A 23963-nucleotide genomic window follows, 5' to 3' on the forward strand; every position below is an offset into this window, starting at 1 on the left:
ATACATATGTAACAAACCTGCACGTTATGCACATGTACCCTAGAACTTAAAGTATAATAAAAATAAAATAAAATAAAATACAATAAAATAAAAAAAAAATGTAAACTACTTCAAACTCTTTAGCCATACGAGTTCCTAGGTGAATTTTGGAAAAACTTTAAAACTGTCACTCACTCTATAGTCTTAACATTTAGCCTTCACTAATAACTGGTAAATGTGTCTTTTTTCTGCAGCTGCACAGATATAGACCCTCTTGAATGCCATTTTAGCCATCTTCCTTTCTCTGTGATTTTTGTGTAAAACTCTCATCTATGGCCTTCAAACTAACTTAGATAAGTCAAATTCAAAAGTGGTGGAAAGATTAAGTAAAATGGAAACTAATAAGGCATTAGGACAGACATTCTCAATTCTGTTCCTACCCTTGGTTAGTCAAATTAGTGCAGAGAATCTTGAGGACATGATACTTTTGTGACTAATTACCAATTTCAGGTCAAACCTGAGACTCTATTTCTGATCATTCTTGACTAGCTGATATCAGACCAATCATACTGTCAATAGCAATTAGAAAAGTTCGAAAAAATGCAGTCTGAAGACTGGAGAAAGCTACCCAAGGTGATAGGCCTTGAGAATTATAGAGCTCTGAGAGTAGTTTAGAGGTTGAACCATGTCCCCTCAATTCATGTGTTCAAGTCTGCACCATCAGTACCTCCCAATATGAACTTATTTGAATATAGAGTCATTGCAAATGTAATTAAGATGAATTCCTTTGAGAATAAGGAGGGTACCTAGTCTGATAGAACTGTTGTCCTTAAAAGAAGGGAAGTTTAGAAACAGGCACACAGGGAGAATGTCGTGTGAAAATGAAGACAGATATTAGAGTGATGCTTTTATAAGCCAAGAAATACCAGGTTGCCAGAAAATAACCAGAAGTTACAAAAGAGGCCTGAAACATATTCTTCCCATTGTAGGAGGCAGGGACTCGACTCTGTCCCCGACTGAAGTCTAGCAGGGAAGAGGCAAAAGCACCTCTCCATAAGACATGCCCATCAGTGTCATATCAGTTTACCATTGCCATGGCAACACCCAAAAGGTACTACCCCATTCCATGGCAGTGACCCAAAAGTACCACCATTTTTTTCTTTTTTTGAAAAATTCTGAATAACTTGCCCCTTAATTTGCATGTAATTAAAAGTGGGTATAAATATGACTGCAGAACTGGCCCTGAGCTGCTACTCTGGGCACACTGCCTGTGGAGCATCCCCATTCCACATGGAGAAGTACCTTTGCTGCTGCTGAACACTGCTGCTTCAGTAAAGGTTGCCATCTAACACCACTGGTTCACACTTGAATTCTTTCCAGAATACACCCAAGAACCCTCCCAAACTAAGTCCCAATTTTGGGGCTTGCTTGCCCTGCATCATTGCCTCACAACTCTCAGAAGAAATCAATCCTGCTGCATCTTGATCTTAGACTACTAGACCCCAGAACTGTAAGATAACTAACTTCTATTCAGCTAGCAGGTATATGGTACTTTCTTAAGGCAGCCCGAGCAAAGTACTGCAAGTAAGGAAGCACATTGTGGTGCTGTTTTGCCTCAAAATGTTTATTCATAAATAATAACGCAAGACCAGAAAGTCAAAAAAGTTAAGCAGAAAGCAATGGCTAAGACACTGGAAAAGCAAGCCAACTTTTTAGCAGTTATGTTAATAGAGAGGCAAAATTTTGTATTCCATCTTTCCAAACAGCCAGATTTGAGGTGCCAAAGTTCGGGAGAAACAGGAAACACACTGACATTGTATAGTGCCTTTCCTTTCAAGACATTTGAAGATTTGTCGGTAGAGCAAGAGAAGAGCCAACCAAGCAGCAGAGTTGCTGAGAAGCCAAGTAAAGCTTTTGACAGTCTTCACAATGCTGGGCAGCCCCCAGGAAAGGGGTGAGTTTGAAGATCCTGAGAGAAGTACTGTGAAAAAAATATCTCAAACTTTCAGTTAGAGATCTATGATAGAAGTTAGACAAACAAGAAATAGAAAAGTTCTCAAGTTTCAAAAAATTTGCTCAATTCCAGATGAAAATTACTCTAGTTTTCCCTATTTTAACTTTTGGTCATTAAAAAAAAAATCACGGGGAGTACAACTTTTCTGGAAGAACATACATTGAATAGCATTTCTGTAATTTCTTATAGAGTATTCTCAGCATTCAAGTAAAATGTAACAGGAAAGTAAGAAAACCAAAAAGTTAAGTAATAGAAACAGATAGACCTACAGCTCATCCAGATATTGGAATGATCAGGTATAAAATTTTATAAAATTCTTGATTAATAAAATGACAATATGAAGAACATCTCTAGAGAACTGGGAAACATCAAATAGATTTATCAAATACCAAACATTATATTTCAATTTTATCAACAGAAATTTTTCAGTGATAACAAAATTGTGTGTTTTGTTATATGAGAAGTACAGGGCCATTATTTTATTTTATAAAGAGCAGTCTGAAGTATAATTATTTAAGTTACTTAAACATTTTCTTCAAGTATTTCTCCAGGCATATCTCTATTGAGATGTATCAAAAACACATTAGATACTCAATACTTAATGTCAAGAAATAAATGAATAAATAAATGGCTTTAAATAATAATATTTATTCATGTTTGGAAATCAATGAAATTCTAAAACATCTTACAAAAGGAAAAAGGAGAAAAAGGTCCTGAAAGAAAGAAAGAATGAAATGATGAACTTGTTATTCCATGCAACTTAATTCCATTTTAGGTCAAAATTAATACATAAACTACCTGCAATCCCCAAAACACACTAGTAGATTACAGCAACCAGGGCTCATTTATTAGTTTTTGCCGTTCTGAATGGAAATTTGGTTAATTTTTCTCTATGCATCCTTGTTTGCTCTTGTGCTCATTTATCTCCAAGTACCATTCCCTGGGCAGTATCTAGCAGCTTGAAGTCGACCAAGTTCTATCTACTGCCCTACACTTGAACACTACCCATGCTTCAATGACCAAACCAAAATACGTCTCCTTCAGGGAGCTTTCCTTGATCTCTCCAACTGGAGCTGATCTCTGCTTCCTCTGGATCTTCTGGCATTTGGTCCCTTTGTTATGGTGCTGACTGAGTCCGTTGCCATTTCCTCAAGTGCCTTTTGTAGTTCAATATTAAACAGGACCTCTACTTCAGCAGAAATGTGTCCCTTTCATAATATCTAATTCTTACATATCATGGTTAGAGATGAAAACATTTTACTGTAAAGCCTATGTTAATATTCTTTAATTCTAGAGCTATTTTTCTATAAAGTATATATAAAGTTAGAAACATAGAGAATTGCAAAGGACAGGGCTATATATTTGCTTTTCAATGAAAAATAAATCAGTTTGTCAGTTTGGTACAAAAGTCTTGAGAGTTCAGAAGTGTGAACAAGTTAAAAATTATATAAAGGAGGAAATGATCATAGAGAAATTTTGAGAGGCGGTGATAATGGCAGTGAAGATGGTGGCAGAGAACAATTAGGTCAGTACATTTATGCAACAGTAAGTGTGTGATTAATAAGAGAGGAACTACATATTCGAAAATATTTCAAATTCGAATCTTTTCTGGTATAAGACTTTATTTTCTAGAGTCCACATAATGGTACTCCAAATAGCAAAGGCCACTCAGAAAAGATGTTTGAACACAAAGGCAAAATACGCAATAACACATACAAAACTTAAGAGGAAACATAAAATGAGAAAAGATGACCAAAACTTTAATCTATTTAGTTTTAGTTCTTCTGTCAAAATTATTTTTATGGGTGAGGATAAGGCAAGGTAAAGAAGCATGAAAACCGGATTGTGAGTTCTCTATAGAAAGTCGGCATAACGGCAGTTTACCTCGGCCCAAATCTGATAGTATGTCACACAGTTAGCAATGAACAAAGGTCTTTCTCTTTAGTGTGAGGGCCTAACTAATGCGGAATTTATGATAGACAATGAATGTTGATCCATCCTTCTCCTGGAAACTTGAGACACATCTGTGCTATTTCTAATATAAATTACATTCATCAGAGATTCATTTATTCCAAGTAAACTGTTTTGAGGTCCTGTAAAAAAGCAAGTGCCTTGAGATTTCAAAGTCTTTAGTTCAAGGCCCAGTAGAAGGGAGATCTGTTTTTCTTAGACAGTGAAAATTGTTCCTGGAAAAGCATAGAATTCTCAATCTCTGCTGCTGTATAGTATATATGGGACAGTTAAATATTGTCTTTTTTCCAGTATTAAGTACAATTTCATTACATGGTTCTGGAATTCTCTTTTCTGAGGAAAAAGAGTGGCAGATAAGCATAGCTAAAAACAAAATAAAAAACAAAACACAGACAGACAAAAAGTCTTGATATAAATTAAAGGTATACAAGATACGGACTGTTTAAGGGCCATCTCCTTCTTTCACCTCCTATTCTTACCCCATATGCTTGTTATCATATAAATTGTTTATTTCTAAGATGCTAGCATGAGAAGAATGTTTGATACAAGCAACGTTCCCTTTAGTCTTTCATACAACTCTTCCTACTCTACCATCTCCAGTTCACCTTAAGTCCTTTTCTGCCTGACCTCTGTATCAGGAAACATATTGAAATGCTCAATGAGGACCCAGATCTTAAACCTGGGTGGTTACGAATTATGTGCCACCACATAGCACTCCCTACTCCAGCACTCATTTTTTTTCTGAGGGAATTTCTGACCCATCCATCTATTTTCCCCTTTTGTATGCTCTGGGCCGTCACCTGGTACCATAGGATACAGTGTTAGAAATCACTGGCTTTGTTCAGGCCTCCTGCTGATTTTGCTTTAGAGATGTGTGGTGCAGAATTCTCTGATTCATTAAGAATGTTAAGGCAATGTGCATCTGCCCTCCTAAAGCATGCTCCACTGCTGACAGATAATCAAGAGGGTGAGCAAAGAAGTTAGTATTTGACATGCAGGATGCTGTTATTGGAGCAAAGTTTCTCATTCCATTAATACAATTGGTTGTCACAACACTTTTAGAGAAAATTTTCACATCCTTAGGAACATGAAGCGCATTTTCAGAGGAAGCTGAAAGAAATAACAAATTGAGGCCCAGCACCTGGCCTTGGTCAGGTTGCCAAAGTCACCAGGGATACTTTTAAATTATACAAATACATGATTGCCAATACATTTTTACAAAGAATATTTAGGATGTCCTGCCATGTGCTTCTTGTTTTCTTTCAGGGACAGCACCTCTTTAGAACTGAACACATAAACCACCTGTCAAAAGGTGATTTTCTGTAGAAGGTTGTTAAATACTGGAGCTGAGATGCAGCAATGGATATTTTACCAACATACCCATATGTGAATAATTTTGGAACATCTTTGGCACTGAAAATATTTTCTGTTAGAAAAGAGCATGTAATCAAACTGACTAAAAGGTTCACATTCTTTGTGAGAAAGGCCCACATAAGATAAGACAATGATAACAGACTATATTGAGTGCCACTTGTGAGGAAAAGCTAACCTTGGCCTTTATATTTTTTCAACCATGATTAGAAGGCCATGATGACTGTTGAGCACATGGCCATGTTCTTGGTGCAAGAAGAAAATGTAAACAAATTGACAAAACAAAAATAAGAAAATAAACAAAATAGCAATGGCACTTAGAAGATTGCTTGCTACTACTGCTTAGTGTAGAGGCCACTGGTGGCTCACAGGCCATGGTGATATCTATTAATCAAAGATTTCAGCAGCATGTCCCCATGACTTAAGCCACATATTTGTTCTCCTGAAATGTTTCCTTTCTTCACCTGTGACATCCATGTGTATGCACTACTCAGATCTTACTTCAAGAGACAGCTGGCAGTGAGAGGTGTGGACAGCCTCCAGCTGTCTCCTCTTTGTGATCCAGCACAACATTCATACCAAGGCTATATCTTTCCCGGGCTGCTCCCAGTCAATGACTGATTGTGGCGGTCTTGGGATGTGCAGTCTTTGCTCTGAGGCTTCCCCATTAGCCTGAGACTCTTCTTACTAAATTCTTCTACCTGCCTGCATTAATTCCTAAGAGCTCTCCCTGCCTATTCCTGTTACATTTCCCAATATTCCTCACAGATATTTTGTCCTACAAATCTTCTCCACATTTAATTCCCTCCTGGCACTGCTTCTCAGAGTACCTGAACTAGACACATGCTCAAACTGATCATATTCACTTATAAAAAAATCAAGGCCAAGTTTTTTTTTTTTTTTTTTTTTTTTTTTTTTTTTTTGAGATGGAGTCTCACTCCGTAGCCCAAGCTGGAGTGCATTGGCACGATTTCAGCTCACTGCAATCTCTGCCTCCCGGGTTCAAGCGATTCTCCTGCCTCAGCCTCCCAAGTAGCTGGAACTGTAGGTGCACACTGCCATGCCCAACTAATTTTTGTTGTTGTTGTTGTTGTTGTATTTTTAGTAGAGGCGGGGTTTCACCATGTTAGCCAGGATGGTCTCCATCTCCTGACCTCGTGATCCACCCGCCTCGGCCTCCCAATGTGCTAGGATTACAGGCGTGAGCCACAGTGCCCAGCCCAAATCAAGACCAAGTTCTAATGCTATAACCTTCATCAAGTCTGTTCTAATTTTTCTAATTGGTTATATTATTTCATTCTTTGAACTCCTTCCCATGAAAAAATTTGTATTTATTTTTTATGAGAGTTGTGTAAAACCTGTTCCCTTTTAATTTGTTGCTTGCTTTATTTCTCTTATTAGAGGATAGACACTGTTATGCTACTTTTAAAAATATTTATTCTTTCACATTCTTTACTACGCTATCTGGCATATACTAGGCATTGATTGACTCTTTGCTCAATTTGATCAAGTATCATTACCATACCATGGGACACTTAGCCACTACACAGCATGGCCTGCTCATTCTCTTCAATGTATGGTATTTTCAAAGGGCAAACTTTCCCCCTTTATTCTGTGGGATTTTCTTGATATTGTATATTAGTTACTTTTCAGTAAGGACTAGCATATTCACAATTCTTTGTTGCAATTTGTCCATTTATCTTTCTTTTTCTATTGAACACTTGTATGTACATGCCCCTATGCTAGGTGATAACATACAAAGATGGATAAGACATAGTGCCTGGTCTTCAAACAGCTTAGAGTGTAAGTAGGAAACACCAATATTCAAAAAAATGGTAATATAATTTTTAGAAGTTTATGATATGTTTGTACATGATCAGTAGTTGCATAGAAAAAGAGATAGCCAATCCCACATGAGAAATCAGGGGAGTCTTCATAGATATGATAATATTTTACATGAGTCCTAGGATATTTATAGAAATTTACATTGTAGAAAACAGGAAGACATGCTTGATGAATGCCACGAATCACTCTCTCTCCCTTGAGTAAGGTAAGACTTGCTCCCCCAACTGCACGGAGTTCAGCAAGACAGTCCTCAGCTGACAGCCCTGTTTGGGATGGCCCCCAATTAAAAATAATAAACAAAACAAACAACTTCAGCTAAGCACATGCCTCTTTCTGGGATAACGCATCCCCAGTGACTGATGAATATCAAGGTATACGTGTTCAGGCCTCTCACCCTTAACTGGGACAACTCTAAAGATCTGGTCCTGCTGAATGACTTTCTGTGGGGTTGGATGATAGCTTTGTTGAGACTGAATCACTAACCAATTTCTCTCTCCATCCAATCCTGATCACATTTCCTCCCTTCCATAGATTTTAAGTCCCAGAGCACTCTCTAATAAGAATCTTATGTGGAATCTAAAAAAGTCAAACTAATAGAAACAGAAATTAGAAGGGTGGTTACCAGGGTTTGGGAGTGTAGGTTGGTGGAGGGGGGTGTGGAGGGAAGGGGGAAAGGTTGACCACAGGGTACACAATTTTAGTTATAAGATGAATACAGTCTCAAGATCTAACATGCAGCATAGTGACAATAGTTAGTAACAATGTATTGTGTGCTTTAAATTTGCTGAGAAGACAGATCGTAAGTATTCTTACCACCCAAAAAAAAAAAAGTAACATGTGAGGTGATGGATACGCTAATTAGCTCTCGGAATCGTGATATTCATTTTACTATATATGTGTATCAAAACACTACATCGTATCTCTTCAATATGTATAATTTTTATTTGCCAATTATACCCCAATAAAACTGGGAATAAACAGACTCCTGCATGCTAATTGCATCTCAGAATCTGCTTCTCAGAGAACCCAAATGGTGACAAGTGCATTCTGTCCAGGCAGAGACAAACAGCACAGACAAAGCATGCACATAAAATGGCATGGGTGATTCGTGGAGCCACAATTTTCTGATGAAAATGGCATCCCATCTTCCTTCATGCTTTAATTTCTCTTGTTTTACTTATTTATTTTTTACTGAAAATATATATACACACACATATATAATTATACATCTAAAATCACACCCATATATATATACACACACATATATACAGAAAATGTTCTTCACGTTTTAAAAATTTTCTCTTTCATGTGTTCTACAGCTGTGTAGCCAGGAAAATTCTAGGAAGTTCCTGTGAATCATCGGACATTTTGTAATATCTATATTACTTTCACATTCTGTGAATGCTCAATGTGAGGAAATAGAAAAGGGAGCAACAAATCTTTGATTTTAGTAACATCGCAATAGTAGAACATCATTATTCCATCAGTTTTCATTCTCTTAAGGATTCAGAAAAACACACATCTCTGTAATGCAAAGACTAAAATTGAATTAGAATATTTGAATTTAATTAAAGTTGCCTAGGTTTTTGAACCGCTTATAGATCATCTAAGCCCAGCAACTTCATAAAACCATAACCTCCCTAAGTTTTTCTACTTGGAAAATTACTACATGTGTTCATCTCTATTTTATGCCTCATCATTCTAGTAAAAACACAACATCGGAAAGAGCATACAACAAATGGTGAGGCAGTCCTAGTCCAACTTGGGCCAAGGCTGACATTAATTTCTTGAGTGGAAGAGGCTCATGAATCACAAGACAACATACTATAGCAAAATATTTCCTATCCCACCTGTTACAGTCTTATGCTAACGTCATTATTTGATGTTACACCTATTGAAACAGGAAGAACAATACCTTTTGAAACAAGAAGAGCAATGCTTTTCGAAACAAGGTGAAAATTGACTGGGTGCGGTGGCTCATGCCTGTAATCCCAGCACTTTGGGAGGAAGAGGTGGGAGAATCACCTGAGGTCAGGAGGTCCAGACCAGCCTGGCCAACATGAGGAAACCTGTCTCTACTAAAAATACAGAAATTAGCTGGATGCGGTAGTGCACACCTGTAATCACAGCTACTCGGGAGGCAGAGGCAGGAGAATCGCTTGAACCCAAGAGGTGGAGGTTGCATTGAGCTGAGATCGTGCACTGCACTCCAGCCTGGGTGACAGAGCGAGACTCCATCTCAAAAAAAAAAAAAAAAAAAAAAAAAAAGGAGATAAAAGTTGAGCAAGTGGTTATACAGGAAGATGATGTGAAACTCAACTAATTATGGTTGAGATTTGAGATAGGAGAAATTACAGAATTAGTCATGCACTTTATCGGGACTCTGAAAAGTCACAAAGATATCTTTAAATAACCTTATATTAATTAAAGGTTACCATTTTGTTCTCATATGTACTTTGCCTCCTCCCTTCAACTACACATTTATAGATGTTTAAATCAACAACATCTCTAAGATTTGTTCATTTCCTACACCTGGGATTTGATTCTTTAAAATCAATCTGATTGCGAGTTCAGCTGACAGACGCATTCTGGTATCATCATTTAGCATAATGTTAAAAAGATAGAGAGATGTGGGAAAGAAAGATATGCATTTTGTAGGTGGTATGTATACAAGATGCAAATGAAGGAGATACAGGCAAAGCAAAAACAGAGTGATTCTAATTTAGTGCTCAAATTAGTTTTGCAGATAGCTAGACACTTGTCTCTCATTTTCAATCACTCCTCTGTAGAGCACTTTGATGGGCCGTTTTGATGGCAAAATTATAGGCAATTAAATATAGAGGGCTAATTTTTCCAATGATTTCAGCTTCAGAGAAATAAGATAGGAGATAGTTTAAATACATCCTATAAAATGAAATGGTGTTGTTTCAAAGGATCAAAAGCTTTGTCTCTTAGAGAGTGAGAGGGCCTAGCCTTTGGCATGCATCACCTTTTTTATGAAAAACAGATGTTTTCAGGTCTTGGAGATTCATGACAGAAAAGAAATTATTCTATCTCTCTGCTATAAGGCTTTTCCTAAGATGGGAAGATGGAGAGGTATTTGACATTAGCTGTTAACCCCCCTGCAGAGAAAACTTCTGTCGCATTTCATCTGTTGAATTGTTCACAGGATCCAGACTAATGTTTATTTGTTCACAATTAAAGGTACCACCTAGTCTTTAGAGATTCTTCCAAAAAGACTGTCAGACAGTCTGCAGGATCTGAATGTTAAGCTGCTCTCACTGTTTAAATACTAGCTCACTATGTACATTATGCCTCTTGAAGAGTGTTAAATTGACTAACTGAAGCAAAGTAAAAAACTTTAATTAAGAAAAAACGTGGCTGTCTTCCCACAGCTGCCTCAGTAGTGGCAGCCCTAAATGGTGTATTTATTTGCATTTTATTTTCTATGCATACTTACAGGAAACCATCACTGCAGCACTGAGATATACATCTAAATTTGTGCTACGGTGGGTTTCATCTGTCCTAAGGAATGTGGTGCATAATACCTGCTTATGCTAAAGTATGTTGGATAGAGGCTCTTTTATCCTAAGAATCAATTGCATCCCTTTAGAATGCAAGGCTGCCAATAATGTATTCTGGTTTTTCATACCAGAAAATAATGCAATTGGAATTATAGAAAGTAAAGCGTACTGGAGAAAAGCACATCTTTTAAAACTGAAATGTAAGCAATACCAGCATAAAGGAATGTCTAGATGGCCATAGTAGCCATTGCCATGCAATCATTCTAATTGTATTCTAATTATTCTAATTGTAAGGGAGAGGAAAATAGGTTTTTTAACTACAAAGGGACTCATTTAAATAAGCTTCTTAAGGGAGTACTTAAGGTGAAGATATCTTAGGAATTCCAAGTACAATTTTCTGGCAGATAGGCTGGTTAGAGTAGAGTTGTCAATTATTTTACTTTGAGACATAAGTCTTAATATTAGGTTTTCTTGGTTATTTTAGTTCAAGTTTAATTTTTAAGAGTTTTCAAGTGTATTTTTGACATTTAGTACCTATTAGGGTTCCCTTTAAAGAATATAATACTCTTGTGTCAGGATGGTAAAGACTACACTGTTTGCTTGAGAGACAGCTGTTCAGCCTCTTAGGTAAATATAGCGGAAGGAAAAAAAATTTGCAATTGTACGCATTCAGTTATGTTTGTAACTATTCAGGTCAACCTGGAAACATATATGTTTATGATTTTATGTTTAAAGCACATATGAAGGAGTCAGATTATTGATTAAATAAAAACATGAAGTACTATAATTTTTACTTAAAAATAAACAAGACAACAGGAATACAAACAGTGACTGTCCTGAATTTAAGTATTCAGTAAACATTCACATTCACACAACTCTCAGAGATTCAGTTAATAAAAATCACAGTGAAATAAAACAAAGGCAAAAATATGAATTGAAACATAAAATAATCATACCACTAGCTCTCTGTTTTCTAAACTACAGAATGAATATTGCCATTGGATTCATCATCATTAAAATACGGCAGATTTGGAAAGAATTGGTTATTTACCAGCCAGAGGATCATTGAAACTCTTATTTTACATATGTTAAAAGTGTATGTTCTGGACTCATTTATTGATTTCTTTGTTACACATAATACAATTTGAGAATATGTCAGTCTTCACAAGTGATGATTATATTAAAAATTTTAAGAATAACAGGATGAATGTCTGGGGAAAAATTACCCCTTTCTATTAATTATATGAACCTGGACATGCCATTTTACAATTTCTACCTTGGTTTGCTCATCTACATTGAGTAATAGTAAGATTTAGCTGATTTACTAGAGTTCTTTACAACTCCAAAATGCTATTACGTAGTAACTTTACATTACCTTTTCTGGGGTGTTTTCCAACACCAACAAGCAATTCTCCAACTCTCTGCACGCCAAGTTGGTGTCCAATAATTCACCTCAATTCTGACACTAACTACCTGGAGATAATATAGACCCCACAGATTAAGGGCTCAGTCCTGCAAGACTGTCCACACTTCAGACATCAGTTCCAAGTCCGGGTTGTCACAGTATTCTGACTGACCAGCTATACATCTGTGGTTCCTACAAACCCCTCCTAAGGTTAAAAAATTTGCTAGAATGGCTCACAAAACCCAGAAAACTTCTGCTTATGTTTACTGGTTTATTATACAGGACACAATTCAGGAACAGCCAAATGGAATAGATGCATAATGCAAAGTATGGGGTAGGATAAAGGATGTGTCCCTTTGATGCCCTTTCTGGGTGTGCCATCTTCCAACACACTGATGTGTTCACCAACCCAGAGCTCATAAAATCTTGTTCAAGAAGTTTTTATGGAGCTTAATCTCCAGCCATTACCTTCCTTCCCCTTCCTGGAGATTGGTGGGTGAGGCTGAAATTTCCAGTACTCTACCTAGTCACTTAGTCTTTCTGGTGTCCAGCCCCATCCTGAAGCTAGGCCTCCATCTATGTTACTTCATTAGCATAAACTCAGATGTGATCAGAAGGCATTCTATATGAATAACACAACATGCTTCCAACACTCAGGAAATTTTCATGGTTTTAGAAGTTCTGCACCAGGAGGCAAAGACAAAGAGCAAATACATTTCTTATTATGCCATATACCACTCCTGGTTTTTCACGATGGATCTTTTATTATGAAAGGCTCATAGCAATTAAAAGATATTGTTACATTATTAGAGTCTCATTTGGTCATTAGTAATTAGTCCAGTTCATTATTATATCATATAGAAATGGCTCCCAGGCAAGACCATTCAGATTTGCAAACTTCCATTTAATCTTGTTGGGTTCCCAAAGCAGGAAGTGGTCTCAGCAATACATTGCCTCATCTTTTCATGCATCTGGTAAAATTGAACTAAGAGAAAATATCTTTCATTCTGGGCCTCTTCCAAGATGTTGAGTTAATATTGGATTTCTCTCATTACTTTATAGATTTATTCATTACTTTACTTTCAACTGCAATTTCTCCTTTTCTCCATTTATAACCAAACTTTTCCAACTTTGGAAAAAACATTAGGTACAATCACTATACTGGTCTAGATTGCAGGCAGCAATACTAGTCTAGCAAGTGCCTTTCCCTGAGTTCATTACTATCCATCCAGAGTAGGGTTAAATAGACACAGAACTAGTGGGCCACTTTGATTACTAGGCAGTACAGCTACATTTAATATGTTGGCATAATGATCACAAGATCTGTAGATCTGTAAAAGAGAGCTTTATTTTTTTATAAAGAGTTGCAGGCGGCCGGGCGCGGTGGCTCAAGCCTGTAATCCCAGCACTGTGGGAGGCCGAGACGGGCGGATCACGAGATCAGGAGATCGAGACCATCCTGGCTAACACAGTGAGACCCCGTCTCTACTAAAAAAAAAATACAAAAAACTAGCCGGGCTTAGTGGCGGGCGCCTGTAGTCCCAGCTACTTGGGAGGCTGAGGCAGGAGAATGGCGTAAACCTGGGAGGTGGAGCTTGCAGTGAGCTGAGATCTGGCCACTGCACTCCAGCCTGGGTGACAGAGCCAGACTCCGTCTCAAAAAAAAAAAAAAAAAGAGTTGCAGGCTTCAGTCTGGTGACCCTGGAGGCTGGGAAGTATAGTCTCTGGTTGAAACCAAAAGCAGATACTTTGAAGGAGGAAGAGTAAGAAAGGAATTTATGCTGAATGCAATGGTTCAGAATACATATTCAACAGATTATAGGAGGAGCTATAAATATCTGTGAAGTAGGAGTGAGTACCTATGTAGTAAGCAAACATGCATGTTATGTACATCCCATGTTCATTTTGGAGTGATGATTTAATATTCAAATGCAGTAAAATTGAGTTATATATATCAAAAGGTGAAACGGAGGACACAGAGCTAGCCCTTCATGCTTCTGTGAACCAGCCAGAACCAGTAAGTGGTCACGTATCAGGAAGGAATGCTGGTCAGTTATTGTGTCAAAACCTGAACAAGGGGAGGAGAGTCCAACAGCAGCATCAGGCAGTTGGTTGAATTCAGCGGTAGAGCAAGTCTTTCGAAAGGGTTGGTTTCTGCTTAACTCTTGGAAAGAAAGTTTAATGGCAGTTAGCAAGGGAGGGGGTATAACAAGGTGTGTCCAACTTCCCATCTCTTCATGGCTGGAAACTCAATTTTTAAGGTTTCTCTGTGGTCTCCTTGGCCAAGAAGGGGTCTGTTATATCAGTTGGGATACTTAGGATTTTATTTTTATTTCTTAACACTTAACTCAATTTTGCCAGATGGGATGAAGGCACTTGTAGTTGCAGCCCTGGTCTTGTGACCCCTGAATCAGGTAGAAAAAGAAAAGTTGAAGCGATGTGCAAAATAAATTTTTAAAGTTCTCCTAGTTATCATATCAGCAAACTCCTACCTTAAAAAAAATTGTAATCATGCCAGCGTGCTTCCCCACCCTCTCTTTCCCATATGTATCAGAAAAACAGAATAATATATCTATTGGGGACACTTTCTTAGCCCCACTCTTGCCAAGTGTGAACACACCCTCACGAAGGTGTATAAGCTAGCCCTTCATGCCTTTATTTCCCCCAGTTTTAGAAAACCAACGTTTCAATTGCCCATTTCATTTCTCTATCAATCTGTTACCTTGAGGAATATATCTCTCTGCCGATTGTTGGACATTATAAGCTACATAGTATATTCCTTGGTCCAAAGAAATAACAGTCAGTCTTGCAACTTGGTACAATATCTTCTGTTCTAGTTTTGTATAGCACTCTAAATATTTGTGTCTATCCCCAGATAAGCAAAGACCATCCCAAAGTCAGTGTCTCTTCCTATCAAGACCCATTTGTAGCCCTTTAGACATACTAGAATCAGTCTGACTTGCTAGTTGTGTTCAGAGTCTTCCTCTGGGGAATCTGCCTGCAGTATTTGTCTCTTTTGTTGGTGAACAAAATAGTTCTTATTGGTCTTTGGCATTTTGGAAGGTACAAGAATATTATGTCTAGATTTAGCCTATCTTTGCATTACTGCAACCATCTAAGGTCCATCCATGTCATGGGTTCAAGGGAGTACAACAAAATATCCACTGGGTGATTCCAATCCTCTTCCAAAACTGGAAAGGAGTTTTTCCAGTAGACATTGATCTGACCTAGTTAAATGCATCCCTTAAATGCCCATAGTGAATTCCACAGGGCTGTGCCCCACATATGGGCATTCCTTCAACAGGCCAGTGTTCCATTGCCCTTCTGACTGACCATAGGTCCAGGTTATTGGCCACCTCTGATGGGTCAGTAAAAACCCAAACATGAAAGTTTTTACAGCTCTTCAATTCTTCCATCACTTCCAGCATGAAACTCAGCCTACCAATCTGACTTGTTTTTGCTATTTTTGGTCAGAGTAGTAACCTTCCAAACAAGATGTTGTTTGTTCAGCTTGGAACTTCCATTTACAAACTGTACAGCTCACTGTTGGTCAGTCTAGTGCTTTTTATAAGGTACTGTCTAAGTGATGGAAAAGTCTGGCAGTTCCTCTTGCAGTTCCAAAGTCGATCCTAGAGGAAAAGAGGTGAGTACTTGCTTGTGTTCTCCTAGTAACATGATTTTGTACAAACTATTTCCATTTTATTATAGAAATTTCTTAAACATCATCCAAAAAATCATGTTCAGATTTCAAGATCATTTTATGTCCTTCAGTCATAGAGGTAGATTCAGTTAATGTCCAATAACACACTGGTAAATGGCCTTCAAAGGGAAGTGCTTTAGTCTAAATTACCAGTGGTTTGTAGTTGAAAAAAGATCACAGGTTTTCACCATAAACTCCAGTCTCCATATAGGGCTACAGCACAGAAAATAAAACGAAACAAAACTGTCCCTACCAGCACTCCAGTTTCTGTTCTACATTGTGTGGGCTGAGGAAAAGTTACTGGTTTCCATTTCATAATAGCATGGTGAATTAATATTGCTTGAAGGGTGAAGCTTCCATGCCCTCTCCAGGCTTGCCACCCTCTCAACACCTTGATGTATTCACCAACCTGGAAGCTCTTCAAAACTCATTGTTCAAGGATTTATAAAAAGCTTAATATCCAGTTGCCTCTACCATCCCCTAGTTTCTCATCCCGAGACTATAGAGGAACTCCGCCCTAAATTACATCACTTTCATAAACTCAAGTATGATCAAAAGAGAATTCTTAGGAATAACAAAAGACATTTATTCAGGAAATGTCAAAGGTTTTAGGTCCTCCGTGCCAGGCAGCAGGGACAAAGACCAAATATTTGTTATTATAACACATTTTTTCAGGAAGTTTACCAACATTTCATGCTACTGAAGTAATAATTTATAAAATAATATTGTATATATTGTAATATTTTCTTTTTCACAAGATGGACAATGTGTAAAGTGGATCCTGTATGATAGAATTAGTCACAATAGTAAAAGGGTTATGTACTTGAAATATACGAGTTCTGTAAATTTTCTAAACTGTTGTTTTGGGAAGGATAGCATCTTAGTCCATTCCTACTGTTATAACAAAATACCTTAAACTGAGTAGTCTATGAACAACAGGAATTTATTGCTCCCAGTTCTAGAGGCTGGAACCTCCAAGATCGAGGCACCCGCAGATTCAGTATCTGGTGACAGCTCTCTCCCAGCTTCAAAGATGGTGCCTTGTTGCTGTGCCCTCACATGGCAGAAGGAGCAAATCGGCTCCCTCAAGCCTTTTTTATCAGGGCACTAATCCTATTCATGGGGGCAAAGCACTCATAACATAATCACCTTCTGAAGGTCCAGACTCTGAATATTATTACATTGGGTATTAGGTTGCAACATATGAGTTTTGGCAGTACATCAACATTCATACCAAAGCATATGGGACAGAAGAAGATGTAAGAGAACTCAGGGAAAGAGTATTATGTCAGCCTGGTTAAAAACAGACTGTAATCACAACAGCCTGAGCTTGACTCTTCCACTTACTAGCCTGTGGCTTTGGGCAAGTTACATGACCTATCTCTCCTTCAGTTTCCTCATTTGTTTCATGGGCCAATAATAGTTGCTATTTTATTTGCTTCCTATGCATAATGAGAAACTTTAAAATAAAAAAAAATTAAAAGAGCAGCTGTCACATAGAAGGCATTCAATTCGTATTATCTACTATATTATTATTATTTAGAATTTATTTTATAAATTCAATCATATGCCCCAATAATAACTCATTGAGGTAGGTTTTGCTATCTACATTTCATAGATGAGGAAACTAAAGATCAGACACCTTAAATAACTGATTCAGAGGTCACATAAATTGTAGGTTGTAGTGTGAGAGTTTAAACCCTGCCCTTTTTGGAGTAAACTGTCTTTCCTCTGTAGCTGTGGAAGGTGCTGCCTACCATATTTTCTCTTGTTACCCTCCTTGCACCTCCATTACCATCCCTTGTCTAATCTGTCCAGAATCTTCAACTGATAATGGCACTGGTAATCATTTAAGCCTGTCTACTTTCATTCATAGATTTTAAATTTGAATCTTTGTAAAAGATCTTAAAGATTGTTTTCTGTAATTTATTTTTAGACAAGGAAACAGATTCTGATAGGTTAAGAGACAAGCAGTGTGAATATGATGGGTTTGTGACTAGGGCAGGACTGGAACACAGGTCCCCTCACTTCTTGTTGACTGCATTTTTCTTTATTACTTGTAGTCATCTCCATACCTACAGACTACTACTCTGGTCATGTCTATTTCCATGCAGTGTCAAAGATAAGATTGTTTATGTTGCTTCAGATGAAACAACATAAGATGCACTGGTCTGATGGTTCTTTTTTTCCAAGTCAGATTCTGAATGACTATGTTCTTATGCTTACAACACTTATATGTCTGATTTTGATCTTTGTATGGATGCATTTATTTATTTTTATTTTTAAAATATTTAATTGTTTAGAGCTGTTTTAGGTGCACAGCCAAACTAAGCAGTAAGTGCAGAGGGTCCTCATATACTTCCTGCCCCTACACATACAAACCTCCCCCACTATTACAGAGCTGTGCATTCATTGCAATCAATAAAGCTACATTAACGCATCATTATCACTCAACATGCATTGTTGATATTATGGTTCATGTTTGATTTTCTATGGGTTTGACAAATGTATAATGACACGTATCTACCATTATAGTATCATACAAAATAATTTCACTGCCCTAAAAATCCTCTGTGCTCTGCCTATTCATCCCCCCTTCTTCCACCGATCCCTGATTTGTATTTACTTTAACCCTCTATTTTGCCTTTTGCTTTGGCCTAAGGGAAAACAATTCTGCTTTGACTTATAAGGCAGACTGTAAGTCATCTCCATACCTGCAGGTTTTTCTCACTTGCTGAAGAGCAATTGCTTGGCTTGTTCAGAATTGACACACCATACTTGACATTGGAGGACACTAGTTGGGATACCTCAAAATTATTTTTGTGAGTGAGTGTTATGCACTCATATATGACAGTAGGTTGATTATTAAGTATTTATTGAACAAGTAACCACTATAGTTAATATATTGATAGATAGCTGCAGTTTCTAGATTGAATGTAGTCCTCAAATGGGAACAAATGGTCACCAGGCAGAAAGAATAACAATGGTCATTGTAAAGCATCTCATAATGTGACTTTATTTGCAAATGGTGTCATTACAGAGTTAAAATGAGACCTTGCTGGAGGACAGTGACCCCTAATCTAACTGGTATCCTTCTAGAAAGGATAAAATTGGGCATAGCTAGGCACACAAGGTTTCTCCATGGAATAACAAAATCAAGAGCCTACAGGGAGATGGAAGCAATATAAATGAGTGAAGTAGAACAGAATTGTGGCAGGATGGATTAGTAGGTTCTGCGGCAAAATGAAAAGTGACTTCCCTACCTAAATGGCATTACTATCGGGAAGTAAAGTGGGGTCAATGTTGCCTGATGATCTGATTTTTCAAGAGGAACCTGAAAGCCAACAATTTTATGTAAAATAGCCAATTTTTAAAAAACATTTCTGTGGTGGCTTATGCCTGTAATCCCAGCACTTTGGGAGGCTGAGGCAGATGGATTGCCTCAGGTCAGGAGTTCGAGACCAGCCTGGCCAACATGGTGAAACCTTGTCTTCACTAAAAATACAAAAAAATTAGCTGGGCATGGTGGCAGGCGCCCGTAATCCCAGTTACTCGGGAGGCTGAGGCACGAGAATCGCTTGAACCTGGGAGGTGGAGGTTGCAGTGAGCCAAGATCACGCCATTGCACTCCAGCCTGGGCAACAAGAGCAAAACTATGTCTCAAAAAAAAAATCAATTTTTTCCTAAAATATTATGCAGGCCGAATAAAGAGAAAATCGTAAATATTTCCTAAAATTTTATGACCAAATTTTTTTTAGAACAAAACTAGCATTCCATAGAATACTCTTTGGGACCCTCTAAAAATGGGATGATTGCATAATTTTAATATAAAATAATAAATTATAAAATTTTTAAGGATTACGTACTGTTACCTTGCATCTCAATGTGTTGTCTAAAGACGAGAATTTGACAAGTTCCAAGGTAACTACTATGTCTGTTAAGCTTGAGGCACTGTTCTATAATACCCAGGTGAATATTTGCCAATGAGATTTTAATCTGTGGAAAATTAAACTCTTTCTCTGGGGTATATCAGCCATATAAGATCCCTCACTCTGAGGGAAAAAAAAGAAATATTTTTACCTTACCGCCTGATCTCTTGTCTTTAGCAGAACTCACACCCAACATACTTACACACACAGACAAGAACACTCATCTGGGGCTAAAGAAAAGTGAAAAGTTGGTCCAAATTAACATTTCTTCTTTTTAGAGGTAAGAGAAAAAAATGAGTACATAATAGCATCAACAGAGGAATGGATTGGGAAGGAAATCCAAAAAATAAGTGAGATAGTTTCTAGAAAGTGGTCTAAAAGATGGAGGCTATGTTTTTTTTTGTAGATTAGATAACCAACAATTTTGTTTTCCTTTTTAAGGTGCAGGTGATTGGTGTATGAATATGATACTTTTTAATATCCAACATTCTGCCAATAGTGGAAAGTTAGCCAATGACCAAAAAGCCAAAATGATCTCAGGAGGGCTGACCCAGATGGAAGAATCCAGAAATCGTCATTTATATATATTTTTATTTATTTATTTATAAAGCATAAAACATCAGCCAGTGGAGTTTAGCAGCTGCCCATATCAGAATTAGGAGAATGGACAATTTGTTATTCATCTAGTTCAAAGACCAGACAAAACTCCATGGTATATACTTCAAAATGATATCTAGTGGACTAAGTGCAGATATGTATCTATTACACGATTTGACTGCAATATATCCAAATGAATGTTGTACTTTAATTAAATGGGCATAAAAGTTTTCTTTCAAAAGACCACTTTAAAAAAATGCTGAAAATTTCCAGGTAGATATTTCTCAAGTTGAACAGTTTTATAGTGTAATATCTTCTATGCCCCAATTTTTCTCTCTAAGTTAACACTATGTAAATGATTTAGGGTGACAAATGGCAAAATGTACAATTTCTGCATATGATACATATTTGCTATTGGTATTAAAATAAAACTTAATGGAAGATAGCAGGAACAACTTCAATAATATTTGACTCATCTCAAAACCAACCTAACCACTGTTAGACTGACTTTATGAAATATCTTCAGTCATTTGATTTTGTAACTGAACTCTTCTGCTAGCTAACTCTTTCCATTGAATGCAAATAATAGTTACTAAGTTACCATAGGAATCCAGAGGGTTATAGGGATTTCTATTTGGCATGTAGTATAACTGGAGTTCATCACTGAGGGTAAGATGGCTTTGTCAGCCTCTCCTCACTACTCTTTCTGCTCTAGAACATGAGCACTAAATGCTGTTAACCATCTTATTTTGCTATCCATTGGACAGGGAACTGACACTGTCACTCAACCACCAGCAAAGCAAGAAAAAATAAGAAAGAGGAACCTTCAGAAGAAGAGTTAGCTTGCCATCTGATACTTTCTTTGTCTGGAGGTTTGTTTTTAGAGAAGATGGTAAATAAATGTTTCTTATTGGTTGGTTTGAATGAAGCCATTGACTTCTCTTTTATCTAAGTGTATTTGTCAGAATTGATCCAAAGGGAGAGAAGGGACTCTTGAAATGTAAGATCTAAATTACATAGTTCTTAAGATGATTATTATGTATAAGTGTGATTATTTGTGTTTAAGGGCTATGCAGGGCCAGCAACAGGGATGGAAACAGGAACATACTCTGTTAGCATCTCAAAGAATACTTAATGTCACTTTACTTATTATTCCTCACCCTCTTTATTTCCTACAAGAAAAATGAAAATTATGGCATTCACACCAGTTCTGATGAGAACTAAAGTCAAGACAAATAAGTATTTTCTCAGACCTTTGAAATACTATACATGAACTGACAACTTTCTCTCAAGAAAAATTCCTTCTTAGAACTCAAAAATTCAATGGCAATGCATTCTCATTTTTTAAAATGGTGAGCTATAAAAACCAAGATTTTCTGCCAACCTTTTCAACCATGTTGGAAGGCTTCCCGGTGTATTCCTCCTGAGCAAGGGAGGCCAATCGTACCTAAGTGGTCTCCAGATGCCAGAATACTCCGTCTGACCTGGCGACATCTACTCTTGCATTCGTTGGAATGGCATTTTCTGGGTCATCAAACGTGCCCATTCAAAATTGCTAAAATGTCAGTTCTTTTGTTGGGGTTTCTCCAACGCTACTTTGCTTCCCTAGCCACCTTGTTGGGAAACAGCTGGGAGATGTTGGCTTTATCCAAATGTGTCAAATTGAATATTGAATCAGCAAGGTCTGTAAATGTTTATTATTGAATTCCAGCAGATCTCATAGGATTTGATTCTGTATCCAGGGTATGAACAACTCACCCTCTTTCCTTAGATTAGACACATAGAATTTTGTGTCACTGCTTGAAATGAACCAGGAGACTGCTGTACACACAAGATAAAGTAGTGGGCCCAAAGTGATTTTTTTTTCATCCTGATGAAGTGTACTATGTGTTCTGGAATTGCTGCATCTTTTTCCCTCTCATGGTAAGGGGAATGTCCAGCAGCATCATAAAAGCCCTGCATAACAACAACAAAAACAGCATCTTTCTGGTGTAAGATTGGTTTGACATTTTCTTTGTTCATTTGCTCTGCTCGGTAAATATCTTCATTGTGGCAGAACTTCCTTGTTCTTATCAAAATTGTGAAGGGAGTCAGTAAAACATTCCTTGACGAAACAAATTATAGTAAATGTGCACAAAACCAGGCACTTAATTGTACGTTGTCTTCTATGACATTTTTTTTTCAGAAGCAAATATAGTTCTTATTAAAATGTCTTCTAAGAGAGCATGGTGTTTACTGTATTTCTAAGGTAATGTTTTTGTTCAGTTGCTGTAATTTCCACAAATAATACCGAAAAAAGTGAAGAAGATGAATCAGCGGATAAGGATGTCCTCTTTCTCTTAAGATGAGCTTATATAGTTCTTCTTTCAAGAATTACTAAACAGAAGTCCATCTTCATTTGCACAAAAGCAGATTTTTGCCTTTCATCTGCTGTATCAGGGAAGCAGAGGTCTTCATAAGTAACTTTCAGTAAGTTTTTTTGTGAATGATAAAACTTCTTTTCTCCCTCTTTCTCCATCTTAGTGGCAAACATTTTGACACCATTCTGAAAATTATGGAAAATAAGCAGAAAGGAAAAACAGACACTGTGTGACACTGTCAAAAATCCCCGGGCATTTCAAAATGTTAGCTCTGCATGAAGGAATATGTATTTATCTAATTTCACACTTGGATAGTGAATCATTAATCCAGAATGAAAATGGACATTTTGCTTCCCAGGATTTCCCCTTTCTTTTAAAGTAGCCGATCACACAGCTTAATTTTTCATCACTTAAACAAAGAAACAGTAATTTGAAAATTGTTTCTTGTACATCTCATTTTTCCACAAGCACTCTAATTAGACCACATGAAATATGAAGCTATTTACACATCTGTCCAATATAACTATTTGTCATTCCCCTATCTGACCTTGATTTTATGGCTCTTTATTCTCTACTACTGTTTATTTTCCTGTAGAATTAGAAAAAAATCGAATTTTTAAACAAAACATTACATGGTTCTCAACCTTTTAGATTTCTTAGTATTTGAAATCCTTTTAGATTTCTTACTATTTTAAATATTGAGGTAAGCAAATTTGATTTCGTTTCCTTTACATTGTGAAAACATGTGTGGCCAGATGATGGCATGATATATGTGTTAATAGCTACCCTTCTGTAACTGCTACATTTAGCCTTATAACAAATTATTGAATAATCCAATTACTATTTCTCAAATAAATAAAATGACATTTGCAGAATCAGGAAACCCATAATTAATAAATATTTTCTGTTCATCAGTGAGATTATGTGGTTGAAATAGCTAACTGACATCAAGTAAGATAGACTAAACAATTTTTAATATATTTAATGATAAAAATGTGTGTGTGTATGTGTTTCTGTGCCTTAACAAGAAGGATTTCAAGGATCTCTTCAAGGTCAATGAACTAAAAAGCATTACATACGGGTTCAAACACAGGTTTAACAACACATATTGTCTTTGAAATCAGATATATTTCAAGAATCTCTAGACTTCTGCTATTCAATAATTGTCTATGGGTCAACAGTAGTTCATTAACTTAATAGCAGTTCATTAACTTAAGCAATCCAGAAATTTTCTGTGGAAACACATGATAATAACACAACAACATGTA

Source organism: Colobus angolensis, unplaced genomic scaffold, assembly GCF_000951035.1.
Source record: "Colobus angolensis palliatus isolate OR3802 unplaced genomic scaffold, Cang.pa_1.0 Scaffold98, whole genome shotgun sequence".
Taxonomy (NCBI): Eukaryota; Metazoa; Chordata; class Mammalia; order Primates; family Cercopithecidae; genus Colobus; species Colobus angolensis.